This window comes from Taudactylus pleione, unplaced genomic scaffold (assembly GCF_031769625.1).
Source record: "Taudactylus pleione unplaced genomic scaffold, aTauple2 ptg000179l, whole genome shotgun sequence".
NCBI classification, from domain to species: domain Eukaryota; kingdom Metazoa; phylum Chordata; class Amphibia; order Anura; family Myobatrachidae; genus Taudactylus; species Taudactylus pleione.
In genome coordinates this window covers 30,302,989-30,318,554 of record NW_028284581.1, presented here as the reverse complement: position 1 = coordinate 30,318,554, position 15,566 = coordinate 30,302,989, and the positions used below count along the sequence as shown (strand labels likewise).

The window sequence follows — 15,566 nt, the reverse complement described above, 5'->3', positions numbered from 1 at the left end:
GTAGAGGACTCCTTCCTTACACACACATACAGCAGCAGGGAAGCAGCACACCAGTCTGGATGCAAGTACAAGCTGGTCGGCGCCAGTCTTTATTGTACAATGTCAGAAACATAAAGAAAACATAAATATAAATCCTAGCCCTGTCGGGGCACTAACTTCACAGGTAGTTCCCTCACTACCAGAACCTGGCAGGGCCTAATGCCCTCGCCAGCAACAAAAGCACAGCACAACACTCACAGTTAGGTTTCCAAGTGTCTCTGAGCAAACTCCCTGCCTGCTCTCCCAGGTGAGACAATCAGCCCTAAACAAACTAGGCTTATATTGGCCACTCTCAGGTGGAAAACTAACAATCCTGTTACCAGGCTGCGAGAACCAAAACCTGGAGTGGCCGTGGGTGGAGCCCTCCCTCTCCTCTCACCCACAACCCCCAGGTCCCAAACCGGCTGTTCAAAAAGCCGAAACTCAAGCCTGCTACACTGCAGACTTTCTCCTGGGGGTTTAAAACACAAAAGACAGGAATCTGGGACAAATGTACCTGCCACAGACCACTTTACCAGTGATCCTATCACAATATATATATATATATATATATATATACCAACACAATGTTTCTCCTATATGAGGTATAGCAACCCACAAGGAAAAAACAAGACACAGGATGCACTCCCTTTGGAAAATAGAAAAATATATAATATACTTATATCATGTTGAAAAAACAGTACAGCAGCATGTCGACGTTTCAAGGTCCGTAGACCTTTTCATCAGGACTGTACAACTGGTATCAAACATAAAGTGACTAGTGCTTACCTTAAATATGGTGCTGTGTAAGTGAAAAGGTGCCGAAGGGATAGGGAGCATGCACGGGCGTCCCTGCCATGAGCTCCAGCGCGGCATCTGGCGGAAGTAGGGAACTCCTGATGGGGTAACCCAGTAACCCAGCTGGTGATGTCATTTTGGGTCCCCGGCAGCTGCGAGCGGTGATAGATTGAGAAAGGCAAAATGAATGTGTAATGTAGCAGCCGCTAAGCGCGGCTGTGAAAAGAAAACAGTGAAGTGAGTGATGTTTGGAAGTAATATATTAAAAACAAAGGAATGTATACAGTGCACAACGTATCTATAAACAATCAAAGGAGCTTGTTGTGCAGAGGTGTGTGAAGCAGGTCACAGAGTGTTAGGACAACACGTATCAACGACAAAGCCATAATGATGAATTCAATAAAGAACAAATTAGATATCACTTATAAGTCACAATTCAATACACAACAGCGGCAAAAGGAGGAGTCAGGGAGGGTACCAAGGTGCCAGCAATACTAAATAATAGACTAATGGCCATAGAAAAAAATGTGATCACAGGCCAGGGGAGCGCACCTTCCCTGTACACTGCCGGCGCCTCCCCCGCTGCACACAGCCCTCTCTGCATCTGCTGGCTGGCCTTGTGGCAGAGCTCCTCCCCCAGGCCGGCCTCCTCTCTGCTCCTCGGTGGCCATCTTTGATGAAGCATGGTGAGCGCTGCTGGATGCTGATGATTGGTGGCATCGTGGTCTGGGTCCCACAGCATACCTCTCCTCCATTGGTAACAGGTCTGTGTAAGCAGCACTGTGTCCTACCAGGCTCTGTGTCTGCGTAGTTGAGGATCAGCGATGATAGTGGAGGAATTGATTTCTTTGCATTGTATGTGACTTCTGCTAGCATCTGCTGCCTGTACTTTCACTTTCTACTGTCAGCCATTTCACTGTCCCTGCTCTTCTTCTGCTAAAGCCCTTGCAGTGCGGTGATTGCAGGGTGGTTCTCCCACTATACTAACAAGTATCAGTGAGAGGGGTCACATACTTACCATCATGTCCAAGTCCAAATATGCCTTTTTTAAGGATATTAAGGGTGACGCCACAGTGTTTCCTCTTTCGGGTCAATTAGAAGACCATTTAGAGGAGGCGTGGAAACACCCTGGTAAACGGTATCAGCCTCAGAGACGCTTGGTGGTGACTTACCAGTTTGCGGACAATTATTTTTCTAAGTGGGAATCCCCTCCACAGGTGGATTCTCATGTGACACGCTTGGTCCGAAGTGCCACGTTGCCCATGCTCTCCATGTCCTCCTTGAAGGATGCTACGGACTGTAAGGTGGAGATCTGCCTAAAGTCCGTTTATTCCCTCGCGGGGGGCAGCCAGGCTGGCTATGGCCATTTGTTGGGTAGCCAGAGCTATGGAGCACTTGGCGGATAGTTTGGAGGCGTCCTTCGATTCCGACTGTTCAGCTGAACAGACCGAGTTGGTAGGCAATCTCCGGGATTCGGCCACTTACATTAATGAAACGGCTTTAGATATCAGTAAGCTGACTTCTCGGATTTCTTCGGCAGCTGTGGCTGCTCGTCGCACCTTATGGTTGCGATCTTGGAAGGCGAATGCTGATTCCAAAAAGGGCTTGGAAGCTTTGCCTTTTAATGGAGAAGTCCTATTTGGTCCGGATCTGGACAAAATTGTAGCCACGCTGGCGGCAGCCAAATCGGTATGTCTCCCGTCTGCTACAGTTCCTTCCAGTTCAGGTGCGTCATCCTTTCGGCCTTACAGGGCCCAGGGTAGGCCTAAAGCACAGTCCTTTCCCCGACAGGCTGGCCCCAAGAAATCAGCCAAGCCCCGGAAACAGGCCTGGAGTACCAGACGTATGGCCCCTAAGTCCGATGACAAGCCTGCGGCCTGACAGTCTGGGCCTCCCTTTGGGGGATACCAAAGTGGGAGGCCGCCTGCTGCAGTTCACCCAGTGTTGGTCGGTAACCACATCAGACAGTTGGGTTCACGATGTGGTTTCTCACGGGTACGCCCTCTCCTTTCGGCACAGGCCTCCATCCCGATTCTTCACCATGGGTCTTCCATCAGACTGGAACAAAGCCACAGAACTGCTGAAGGTTTTGCACACTATGCTCCAGGCTGGAGTTATAGTGCCTGTTCCTTTCTCCCAGAGGGACCTGGGTTTCTATTCCAATCTGTTTTTGGTGCAGAAACCCAATGGGTCATACCGTCCAATCCTCAACCTCAAAGCACTCAACAAGTCCTTGCGGGTGCCGGGGTTTCGGATGGAGACCCTACGGTCCATCATTCTGGCACTGGAACCTGGGGATTACATGGTGTCGTTGGACATACAGGATGCTTACCTGCATGTCCCTATTCTTTCACGCCATCAACAGTTCCTCAGGTTTGCAATCCGCAACGATCACTTCCAGTTCCAGGCATTACCTTTTGGCCTGGCGACAGCACCCCGTGTGTTCACCAAGGTTATGGCGGTCATGGCGGCTTCCCTGCGGCTGCAGGGAGTCCGCATGTTGCAAGACCTAGATGACCTTCTGTTGGTAGCAGGATCTCCGGAGCTCCTTCTACGTCACTTGGACCTAATGATTGCGGGACTGCAATGGCCCTGATCCCGTCTCAGAGGATTCTACACCTTGGAACCTTATTGGTCTCCAGGCAGCAAATGATCTTTGTGACGGGGGAAAAGATCTCTGCCTTACAGTTGAGGGTGCGCAGTTGTCTGCATAGTCGCCGTGTGTCTCTGCACTCGGCGATGAGGTTACTGGGCTACATGGTGTCAGTAATCGACATGGTGGAATATGCCCAGTTTCACTCCAGACCTCTGCAGCAATTGATCCTGTCCAAATGGAATGGACTGCCTCAGAGTCTAAAGTCCCAGACGATGGTGCTCACTCAGAAGGTTCGCTTGTCCCTAGCCTGGTGGTTGCAGACGACCCATCTCAACAAGGGTCGTCCATTTTGGGTGGCGAACTGGGTCCTGTTGACAATGGACGCCAGCGTTCGGGGCTGGGGAGCGGTCACGGGTCCACACTTGTTCCAGGGCAGATGGACTCAGGCAGAAAAGGAGCTTCCAATAAACATTTTGGAGCTCCACGCGGTTTTCAATGCTCTCCAGCAGGCACATCGGGTTCTCCAAGGTCACCTTGTGCAGGTCCAGTTGGACAACGCCACCACCGTGGCCTACATAAATCTGCAAGGAGGAACACGAAGTCGGGCGGTGCTCGTAGAGGTGTCCCGAATCCTGGTTTGGGCGGAACGCAATCTCCCAGCCATATCAGCGGTATTCATCCCGGGAGTCCTAAACTGGGAGGCGGATTTTCTCAAGCGCCAGGACGTTCATCCGGGGGAATGGTCTCTGCACCAGGACGTCTTTCAACTTCTGGTGGACAGGTGGGGTCTTCCAGAGATTGACCTCATGGCGTCACAGCACAACAACAAGTTGCCGGTGTACGGGTCTCGCACAAGAGACGAAAAGGCGTCTCTGGTGGATGCTCTGTCCGTCCAGTGGACGTTCCGGTTTGCTTATCTATTTCCTCCATTTTCCTTTCTTCCACGGGTAATCTGGAAATTCAAACAGGAAAGAGGGACGCTCCTGTTGATAGCTCCCGCGTGGCCCAGGCGGCACTGGTACTCAGACCTACCGGGGCTGTCCATGGACGTTCCTCTGCGGTTGCCGTTACGACCGGACCTTCTGTCACAGGGTCCTTGTCTTCACCCAGACCTGACTCGGCTGTCTTTGATGACGTGGCTGTTGAGACGGCCATGTTAAGGTCCAGGGGGTTTTCCAGCTCTGTAGTACAAACTATGCTAAGGGCTCGGAAACCATCTTCTGCAAGGATATACCATTGTGTGTGGCATATGTTCTTCCAGTGGTGTCGGCCGAGAGGTTATGCCCCTCGGGTGTTCTTTCTGTCTATAGTGTTAGCTTTCCTACAGGCGGGACTGGACCATGGGCTTCGCCTTGTGTCTCTGAAGGTGCAGGTGTCTGCCCTTTCAGTCTGGTTCCATCGTAGAATTGCTGCAATCCTTGATGTGCGCACCTTTATGCAAGGTGTTCTTCGGATTCAGCCACCTTTTGTTCCACCGGTGGCGCCTTGGGATTTAGCTGTGGTCCTGAGGGCTCTCCAGGGACCGCCATTTGAACCACTGGGCTCAGTGGACCTTAAATGGCTGACAGCTAAAACAATTTTCCTTCTGGCCATTGCTTCGGCCAGACATGTTTCTGACTTAGAGGCTCTTCTCTGTAGACCCCCTTTTCTGATTTTTTATAGGAACAGGGCGGTGCTGCGCACTCGTCCTGGATTCCTCCCTAAAGTTGTGTCAAGTTTCCACATCAACGAGGAAATCATTGTGCCGGCTTTCAACTCACCTGACCTATCAGTGGGTGAGGCCACTTTGGACGTTGTGCGGGCCGTAAGGATTTATGTTGACCACACTTCTTCATTTAGGAAATTGGACACCTTGTTTGTCCTCTATGGCTTCCGTAAAAAGGGTTTACCTGCTTCAAAGCAAACTTTGGCAGGTTGGATTCGTATGGCAATTTCAGAAGCTTATCTTCATGAATGCCTTCCGGTTCCATCCTCTGTGAGGGCTCATTCCACTAGGTCTGTGGGTCTTTCATGGGCAGCTCGATGTGGTGACTCTGCAGTCCAGATCTGCAAGGCTGCCACGTGGTCCTCTGCCCATACCTTTGTGAGGTATTATGGGTTTGACGCCTTTGCCTCTCAGGATGCTTCCTTCAGGCGGCGGATTCTCCTTTCAGCACAGGAGCATCCCCACCCTTGAAGGATACTGCTTTCGGACATCCCCAAGGTATCCTGTGGATACCCTATGGACCCTGATGTAGAAAATATGAGATATGGTAAGAACTTACCTTTGTTATCTCTATTTCTACAAAGTCCATAGGGTTCCACATGACTCCTGCCCTGTCGCACCTGTGCTGCAGATGGGCTTTACTCTGGTCACCATTTTTTTCCATCTCCCTCTGGTGAGAATGTGATTCTTGTGTGTGTCCAGATCTTTTTTCTCTCTCTTCCTTCTCCTCCTCCGGCCTATGGCTTGGTACGTAACTGAGATGCCTTGGCTTGGGAGCGGGGTATAGGAGGGGACCCTAGTGCATCATGGGAGGCTGAAGACTTTAACTCTATGGTGCCCGATTGCCTGACATCATCACCTATACCCCAAGGTATCCTGTGGAACCCTATGGACTTCGTAGAAATAGTGATAACAAAGGTAAGTTCTTACCATATCTCATATATTATATATATATATGTAACATGCCTAATCACTTATGAGCAAAAGTAGATAGAGAAATCACATTATTGTAAAAAAAAATAATAAAGAGAATCAGTTCATTCAGTCCCCTGAGGGAGACTGTGTCTAAATCAAGAATCCATCTTGCCTCACAAAGTTTTAAAGCCAATTCCCATTCACCTCCTTACTCTAGAGAGGGTTGCCAGTCTAAAATCATACTAATGCTGTTGGTGAGTGTCCTTTATCCAAGAAATGTTTGTCTACAGGTTTATTGGTAGTGCCAGTGGCAAATACTTGGCCTACTGAGGAACGATTGTTGTAAGGCACACGTAAGCCAAGGCACAGGGGCAGGTCACCAAGTAGATTACATAGTTACTTGTAGATGCCACTCTATGTTAGTATGGATAGCTTTTCCAGTGTGTGGATGTTTGAATGAGCTTCCAATATTCATGCTCTGATATGTGATGCAATGATACATCTGAAGCAGATAGTTCTCGTTTCTTCAGCCTTATTTGGCAGTTTTCACAAAGTTGGTCTCATCAATAAATTAAATTAGCAACCTAAGAGATAGATAGATAGATAGATAGATAGATAGATAGATAGATAGATAGATAGATAGATAGATAGCTATAGATATACGATGGATAGATAGATAGCGATAGATAGATAGATAGATAGATAGATAGATAGATAGATAGATAGATAGATAGATAGATAGCGATAGATAGATTGATAGATAGATAGATATACTATAGATAGATAGATAGAAAGATAGATAGAATGCCATTCAACAGATAGAAATGTTGACCTATGTGTTTCCTTAATGGATATTCTTCAACAACACTGAAGAGTACCTTCTTTTTAAATTGATATATGGAGTAGCCTGAAGAAAATTCAGCTTTCCACTTTGAAGTGCATCCAAGTTAATGGATATATATGCAAGTGTGTGTGTTTGTTTGTTTGTTTGTTTGAGCGTGTGTGTGTTTTATTTGTGTGCGTGTGTGTGTGTGCATGCACGCACATATGTGTGTATAGTAGATTTGCAATATGTGTAAATTCAAAATGATAAGAAAACATATTTTTGTGCTCCAGGTACTTTACGGTATTTGCATCTGTAAATTATGTAATTAATCACATTAGACAACTCTGACTTTTTATTAAAATGAAACAGATTGCAGTCTCAGAATACATCTGTTTACAAGAACAGATACATTTTTATTTTACACAAAAATGTAACAGAGTGTTAAATTTCACAGTCACAAACAAGTCTCTCAATTAAAGAAGCTGTCACAATTCTTTACCTGAGGGCTTTGTGTTTTCAACGCTAAATCAGAAACTGTTCATTAATTTAGTGAAATGTTTAATTTAGGTTTGTGTATTTTATGCTTCAGTTGTGTGCAGTTTTGTTTTGGCTCACACTCAGCACAAGGAAAGAGTAATTTAATATCATTAACAGATCAATCACATTTTGAAAGCTTGTGTGTTTATCAGGATGTCTCTTTCTTTAAAGTGAAATAAAACAAACTAAAACAAAACAAAAAAATACTATAACTTTTGTTCATACTGTATGACCACATAAAAGTAAAGCTTTTGGGGTGCAGAAGACAATACGCATTTGATCAGGGGGATGAGTCATGTTACAGCAAAGGTGTAAAAATGATTTACTAACAGAATCACGTAATATCCCACTTGTTTGCTTCCCTCAAAATACTACTTTAGGCAATGGCATGACATGCACAAATTTTATTTGGCTGCTGTGACATCAGTTAAAAAGGATGTTTGTTATATGTTTACAGTCATTATGAACTATTGATGTTTTGCAGCAAAGATACTGAAGCATATTAAGATTTATTCAGGCTTTCAATTTATATCACCTCGCTTTACACTTCTGCTTGTCCCCATTTTACCAAAGACTTTTCCCCTGGTAAAGGAGTGTAACATGCAGGAAATTGCCTGCCTTCCCCCAACCTCTGCCTCAGTCATTTCCTGTAAGTCTGGATATGAACTCTCCTAGACAATGGAGAGCAGACACAAGGAAAATTAGCTGTGGAAGCATGAGTTACCTTCCTTATTTTACAGTCACAGTATAATCACTTACAGCTTCCCAGACCCTTATATATTGGGGACCATGCATACAGCCTATATAGTTGGCATGTAGAAAGCAGTTAGTAATGTCTGCACTATTGAACAGGTCTACATCTCACATAATTATCTTCACACAGATATAAACCTTCCCCACTAGTACATTAGCTATAATTGTTATTATGTTGCATTATCAGATGTTCTGTGCACTTCTGAGATTGCAAACAGAGCATTATTTACTATTGTTTAATGTTATTGTTTGTGATTTGTTTTTGTCATGAGCCCCACAATATTCCACTCTCTTTAATATGTCACTGCTTTATAAATAGAGTATAATAACACAGCAAATCAGGAAAGTGCATTTCATAATTTCCCTTTTTGGGAAAAAATGTAACAATGAAAAATTCACATCACACACACATACCAAGAAGATCATGATCATGGTTAATGAAAAGGGGGGCTAGATGGGCATAACTGTCATTGAAAATGCCTGGTATCCTGTTGCACACTGGGAACTTGCAGAACATAGAGCTAACTGTAACCATTGGCACATCTTTGTGTTCTGTGAGAAACAAGCTACCTAGTAGATGGTACGGAAAGTATACATACCTTGTGTTGTACACTGGTCATATGACGCAGCTATAGACCATAGATGTACAAGACATAGGCATAAATGTTATCATTCATTTTATTACAAAGTCCAATAATGCAATTATTCAATTCATAAAATATCTCCATTCTCATTAAAGAAATTTTAAATGTTCAATCTGCTTCTCAGGACCTATTGCTGTAACTTCTCTGATAATAATCATCCATCCTGTGCCATGATTTTATGAACATTATTTCATATGTATGAAAAATATAAATGAAATCATATGACAAACTTAAATTGTCTCAAGTAATTTTGAGGTACAGTACAGTGTATCCAGATTACATGTTTGGCATGGGGATCACATATACCGTATACACTAGTAGGCATAAGATTAGAAGTGAACAAATATCTCATGGTTTGGTTCACTGGATACAGGCTACACAAACTATAGCTCTATTTTCAGTAAATACATTTTACATATAATATTGATTCCAGACAAAAAGTACTATTAATAAAGTTTTAAGACTACAAAAAATGTGTTCAAAGTTTAAACGTTAATGAAATGAAAATCTGAAACACTGACATTACTTAAAATGTGCAATCTTACATATATAAGAAAGCAGGCACATGATAGGGAGAACTGTAGGTTTTGCAAGCTTTTTCCTAGAAATATTTGTATTTTATTTAATTTTAAATTGCCATGTTGTTTGACACATGTAATGAAAATCCTTCTAAAGGTGCCACAGACATAGTGATGTGCTCACGATCCGACATCGTGTATGATTTCCCCTGAACTCTCCCTGGGAGCTCCCCGGCAGTCATAGGCACGATTTGGTCAAAAAAGCTGCCAACTTGATTCACGATCTCACAATCTATCATGCATCATGTCTGAATTTCAAATCATGCATGATAAATCGTGAGATAGTGCACAATAAAAAATCGTGAGTTTACAAAACAACACACGACGATCTTCACAACTGGTGGGAAATGTAAATAATGGGCAGGGCTAGCTAGCAGCAGGTGCCATTTTAACCCTGTGCACATTCTGCTCTGCTACTAGATGAGGCTAGGTGTATACCTGCTGAACCCTGAACTTTGCTACTGTGCTCTGCTTTGTATTTGGTTTGCCTTTTACAAAGTGTCTTCTACCTGCAAGTGTGTGATACCTGCATTCTATCCTGTTCCTGAATTCTGTGCTGATGCATCCCTATCAGTATAAAGTGTTGGTCACCCAAGCTGGGGTCAAGGTGAACCAGGAGAGAGCCCAGCGAAGGAGGAGGAGAGCATGCTGGACCAAGGAGTGGCTGCAGCAAAGGGATACCCGCTGTCACATGTCCCTGCTGATTGAGATCAAAGAAAACAACCTGGACAACTACCTGCGCATGAATGACACCACCTTCCAGGAGTTGCTGAGTATGGTGACCCCCCACATCCAGAAGCAGGACACAACGTGGCAGAGGGCAATTCCTGCTGAAGAGAGGCTGCTGGCTATCCTGAGATACCTGGCTACAGGAAGGTCATTTGAAGACATGAAGTTTGGGACTCTCATCTCACCTCAGTCCTTGGGCGTCATCATCCCGGAGACCTGCAAGGTTATCGTTAAAGTGCTGCAGTACCAGTATTGCAAGGTAAGAAAAAAAACACACTACACATTTGTTTCTTGTCAAAGAAAAAAAGTATTTTCTTTTTTTTTGTAATTTAACTCTTTATAATAACTGTGACAGCCAATAAGGCAGCATTAACAAGACTGTGCTGCATAGCAGTCATTAACATTTGCAACAACACAACATAGTAGTCAATAAAAAATTTTTGTAAGGATTTTTTTTTAACTCATTATGATAACTGACAGCCACTCTTGCCACCACTGCACAGTAGTGAATAACAATTTTTGGTTTTTTTTATTTAAACTCTTTATTATAAGTGCGACAGCCAATAAGGCTGCAATAACCAGACTGTGCACTGAACTGTAGGCAATAACATATTTTTTTAGTTATTTTGAATATAAAAAAAGTATATAAATTGTACAAAACAGCATTATCACCAAATGTGATCAATCCCAATAGGTAGGCTGCTGTATGGTGTACAGTGGGTCAGACACCAGATTGAACAGGCCAATACACACATGGCACAAGTACAGATTGTGGCCCCGGCTACCATCAATCTGTACTTGCGCCATGTGTGTAGTGACCTTGTCCAATTAGTGCCATCACCACCATATACCATACAGCCAGCACCTATTGGGAGTGATAAAATTTGGTGATAGTACAGGCAAGAAGGAAAAAACCTAAAAATTAAGAATAAAATGGCAAATCTTCCTCTGACTCCAGCAGAGCATTATAAATGGTCTGGCTTGTGGGTGGGGTGCTGGGTGGGGGAGTAATCTCCAACTGGGCTGGGGGGCCTCACATAGGCATTGGGGCAGGCGAATAAAGAAGTAGATCTGCAATGTAAGTGGAGTCATGTAAATTGCTGTTGAGTGACCTAATTAAAAGCTCATAGATGAGCCTGTGGAAATTTCTTAGTTAGCTCATCTATTTTTCTCATTTGACTATTAATATGTGCTGTAAAATCGGTGGTTTCTGAAGGATGCATTCTGCTTGTTGAAGAAATAAGTCCTCCTGTTCTGTGTGCTGCTGCTTTCTCCCCTGTTTTTTTTTTTGAGGAGTGGTGCCAAAAAAGATAATGGTCCTGGTAGAATGGGTGTTGGCACTGGAGTAAAATTATCCACCTCGCTGTCCCCGAGCAAACTTAGGTCTGGCATGGAAGACATATCAGGCTCTTAGGTGGGAGTGTATATATAAAAAATAAAGAAAAACAATATTATAGTCATGTTTTAACCCATTTTTTCATATTTCTCCAGTTTCCTAACATCGTGGATGAGTGGAAGAGCATTGCTGAAGAGTTTGAACAACGTTGAAATTTCCCTAACTGCGAAGGAGCCATCGATGGAAAACACATCCGCATCAACCCACTTGCCAGCACAAGATCATATTACTACAACTACAAAGGCTTCTTCAGCATCGTTCTCATGGCATTGGTGAATGCCAACTACACATTTTTGTTTGTGGATGTCAGCAAGAATGGCCGTGCTTCAGATGGTGGGTCCTTCAAACAGACGGCTTTATACCAGAGACTCGCCAACAAAACCCTCAAATTGCCTTCACTGGACAAGACAAAGCACGGCCTAAATTTACTTTTTCATCTCAGGCGAGGCTTTTGCATTACATGAACATGTGATGAAGCCACTTGCACAGAGGAGCCTGACCAGAGAGAAGAGGATCTACAACTATCATCTATCCCGGGCACGGCACATTGTGGAAAATGCATTTGGAATACTCAGCAACTGGTTCTGCATTTTCCACACCACCATAAACCTATGTGTGGAGAAGATAGACTGGGTCGTGATGGCGTGCTGTGTCCTGCATAACTTTCTGCGAAGGAAAACCTGTCCCAGCTAGACCTGAAGATGTAGGACCTCTGGAGGATATTGCCCAGTTTACATCAGTGTCTGCACCACCAATTCCTACAACATCGACAGCACGTGCCAAAGAAGTGAGGGAGGAGTATGTGGCCTATTTCAACGGACCAGGTGCAGTGCCATGGCAGGAGGACTGTCTGTGAGATAAATGAATATAGTGGACAATTGGGATTGAGCTACAAAAACAATTGAATGTTTTGGTTTATGAACAGTGTCTCCACTTACCAAAATTTCCTGAGACAGTCCTCTCACTTCTGCTGCTTCTCTCTCTCTCGCTTGGCCATCAGGATGACAGACTGGTGTTGTGTCTCCTATTCACTGTTGAAGCTTATCAGGTGATAGTACCACAGTGTTGGCTGGTACACATTGTCGGTGCCTGCACCAGAGCTTTTTGAATTGTCCACTTTTTTCTTCTCCTTTATGTAGACGGTACGCAGGTTCTGGATTTTGCGGAGTACTGTTTTAATGTTAGCATCTGCAATGAACTTTTTGGTGTAGTCCAACAACACCCCCAATGCTGCCAATTTCTGAGACTTGTTGTGGTATTGTCTACTGGATATCTGCCATAGACATTCCTTTAACTGTAGGATCTCGAGGATTCCAGTCACAAACTCGCATTCACTATATATAGACATTGCTAGGAAGAAAAAAATAAAAAGGAAATTTTTTTACGCTATAATTGTCAATTGTTTTGTAAATTTTTAACGTTTCTACAGTTTTCAAGATTTTTTTAAAATGTTTTTTTTCCAGGTTTTTAAGGTTTTTATATATATATTTTTTAAATGTTTTTTTTACAGGAACGTAATGTATTTTTAATAATATTGTTATATGTTTTTTTTCAGGAATGTAATGTATTTTTATTAGTATTGTAATATGTTTTTTTTCAGGGATATAATGTGTTTTTAATAGTATTGTAATACTTTTTATTCAGGATTTGAATGTGTTTTTATTGTATTGTAATATGTTTTTTTCAGGAATGTAATGTGTTTTGTTGTAATATGTTTTTATCAGGATTTTAATGTATTTTTAGTGTATTGTAATATGTTTTTTTTTCAGGAATGTAATTGTTTTTAATAGTATTGTAAAAAAAAAATTCAGGATTTGAATGTATTTTTATTGTATTGTAAGATTTTTTTTTTTTCAGGAATGTAATGTGTTTTTAATAGTATTATAATATGTTGTTTTTTATGATTTAAATTTATTTTTATTGTATTGTAAGATTTTTTATCAGGAATGTAATGTCTTTTTAATAGTATTGTAATATTTTTTTGTTGTTGCAGTGTATTTGTTTCTGTTGTTGATATACATTTGTTTATGGTGGTATATTCAAACATCATAAACAAATGTATCACAAGAACAAAAACAAATGTAATATATGTATTGATGTTGTTGTAATGTTTTCTTCTTTGTTGTTGAAATAAATTTGTTTATGGCATTTTAAAATATATTGAGTGTTTTATGATTTTGAAGGTATTTATTAGGTGGCCCATGACATTAGTGGCCAGTGAGTGGGTAGGTGGATGGCACACATTGGTGAGCAGTGGGAGGTTAATGCATGACCCAGCCACCGCCCGCTGGAACGAGGCAGGCAGTGGTGGAGTCATGCATTTATAAGTGGGTGGCACACATTGGTGGGCAGTGGGGTTGCATTAAATACAGTACCAATACTCACCAAAGTACTGCAATCCAGACTTCAGTGTGCAGACTCCAAATTGTGCTTCCTTCTTCTTGTATTCACGATGCGGCACAAGATGGTGGATGGGTATGTACAGGGCCCTGTCTGTCAAATTCTGCAATGTATGATGAATCGGGAGATACATCGTGAGTAAAAAACTTACTCATGATAGGCACCTAATCATGTCCCAGATTGGCAAATCTGCCCCAGATTTGAAGATGTGATGTACGACTAGCGGGAACGCTCATCGTAATTGTGAGTGCAAACTCATGATTTGGTCATATTTTGCACAATTTGTTGTCATGATTCATCGAAATTGTCCAAATCGGGTAAAATATCGCTATGTATGTGGGCAGCTTAAGGTTTGAAGCCGTACAATATTACAGTGAGCTGTGAATGAATGAAAGAATATTGCCTTGCACAATTTAAGCAGACTTAGCTTGTTTCTGGATTTAATGTTAGTACTAGCTTTCACAATGATTTTTATAGATTCTAGAATTACTGGGATCAACAAGTTAAGAGAAAAACAGTTTCTTTCAAAGAGTTTTGTTTGGCAAGTTCCATTGTATTTTTATGTGACAACTATCACATTATTCTACTTGGTGTAATAATTTTCCTATTTAGTTATGTTGGATTATTTGCTGTACATTTATTTCCAATATAGTAACATTTAGTTACTGTATACTTATAAAATTCTGCATGTAGTCATGTACAAAGTTTAGTATTGTAATATATGGTACTACATTTTATTTGGACTCCTAGTTAGTTGTACAAGAGAAGCTTCTTCTTTCTGCTCTCATTTAGGTCATAGTAGTATAGAATTACAAAGGCTTTGAATATGCCAAACTGTGTGAAGCTATGTAGGCAAAATTACTTTATGTTGGCATGTACTGAAATTGCATGTAGTTTGTCATATTTAAAATCAATGCAGATGTTACTTGAAGGAGAGAGTTAAATATTAACAGCACAAATTAAAACATATCACTTAATACTGTACAACTTAGCTGTGCACAACATTTTGTATACAACCGAAAGAGATGTTATTTTGTGACACTATACAAGCCAGAAAATAATACATATTGTATACTGTATATTGTACAAGTTCACATTTCCTTTGTGAAACCAAGAAAACCCAAGGTTTCGCCCACTCATTTTGAAAAATGGAGCAGACTGTACTGTATTATCACATTTAGCTAATTTGGCTCAGAAGGCTCATCATTTTGTTTTATTTATATAAAATTCTAATTCACAATATTATTTTGATTAATAGGGGCCATATTTTTTTTTACGGTGACAACAATTATTTATTTTATTTTAAATAAAAGGCCACAGATAATATTAGCTTTCTTTGTATTACCTGGTACTCACAATGCAGCAATACCAGCAAGTGATCAGTGCTATTAAGCATTAAGCCAGTAATCTCCAGGAAGGGTGGGTCCAACAGTTGACCGCCCCATGCCCTGCCCTTTAGGGATGGGGCTAAATAGCCTGGACATCTTGTACCAAGAGAGAGGGATGCATGTTTCTTTTTTTTTTTTACTTAAAGGTACAGTACTGTACTGCAATTGTGTGTTTTACTGGAATAATTTAAGTGACTTGTGAACCAATCACTTGTGAAAAAAAATTGGGATCATGACTTGTCAATAATTTTCTAGTTATTGTTGCTCTTTAATATACAGGAAA

General features: G+C 42.1%; 1 protein-coding gene across 1 annotated transcript in view; it reads left to right on the top strand.

The window, feature by feature from the left end:
* The window catches only part of DOK6 (docking protein 6), a 355,747-nt gene that overhangs the window by 75,559 nt on the left and 264,622 nt on the right, over positions 1 to 15,566 (top strand). The gene's annotated exons all lie outside the window — the stretch shown is intronic.